We start from the raw sequence: 569 nt of genomic DNA, 5'->3' as shown, positions 1-569 counted from the left end.
GCCAATATGGCATTCAGAGTATCAATTTCAAGAACTCCCTTCTTCATAGGCGTCCCATTACTCACAGGATTCCTCTCAGAAGTGTACATAAACTGGTTATTAGCAACCATGTCAATGAGTTCTTGAGCTTCTGCAGGCATTTTCTTTAGGTGAATGGATCCACCTGCAGAAGTATCCAACGACATCTTTGATAGCTCAAATAAACCATCATAGAATATATCCAGGATGATCCATTCTGAAAGCATGTCAGAAGGACACTTTTTGGTCAGCTGCTTGTATCTTTCCCAAGCTTCATAGAGGGATTCACCTTCCTTCTGTCTGAAGGTCTGAACATCTACTCTAAGCTTGCTCAGCTTTTGAGGAGGAAAGAACTTGGCTAAGAAAGCCGTGACCAGCTTATCCCAAGAGTTCAGGCTATCTATGGGTTGAGAGTCCAACCACACTGTAGCTCTGTCTCTTACAGCAAAAGGGAAAAGCATGAGCCTGTAGACTTCAGGATCTACTCCATTAGTCTTAACAGTATCACAGATCTGCAAGAATTCAGTTAAGAACTGAAAAGGATCTTCAGA

At 42.2% G+C, this 569-nt stretch overlaps 1 non-coding gene across 1 annotated transcript; it reads left to right on the top strand.

Moving 5' to 3' along the window:
• The first annotated feature begins 239 nt into the window (after positions 1 to 239).
• On the top strand, positions 240 to 347 carry LOC112787976 (small nucleolar RNA R71). The gene has a single exon (XR_003195359.1). It is a non-coding gene; the product is annotated as a small nucleolar RNA R71 (small nucleolar RNA).
• The last annotated feature ends 222 nt before the right edge of the window (positions 348 to 569 follow it).

Source organism: Arachis hypogaea, chromosome 20 (assembly GCF_003086295.3).
Source record: "Arachis hypogaea cultivar Tifrunner chromosome 20, arahy.Tifrunner.gnm2.J5K5, whole genome shotgun sequence".
NCBI classification, from domain to species: Eukaryota; Viridiplantae; Streptophyta; class Magnoliopsida; order Fabales; family Fabaceae; genus Arachis; species Arachis hypogaea.
This window is presented reverse-complemented; position numbering and strand designations above follow the sequence as displayed.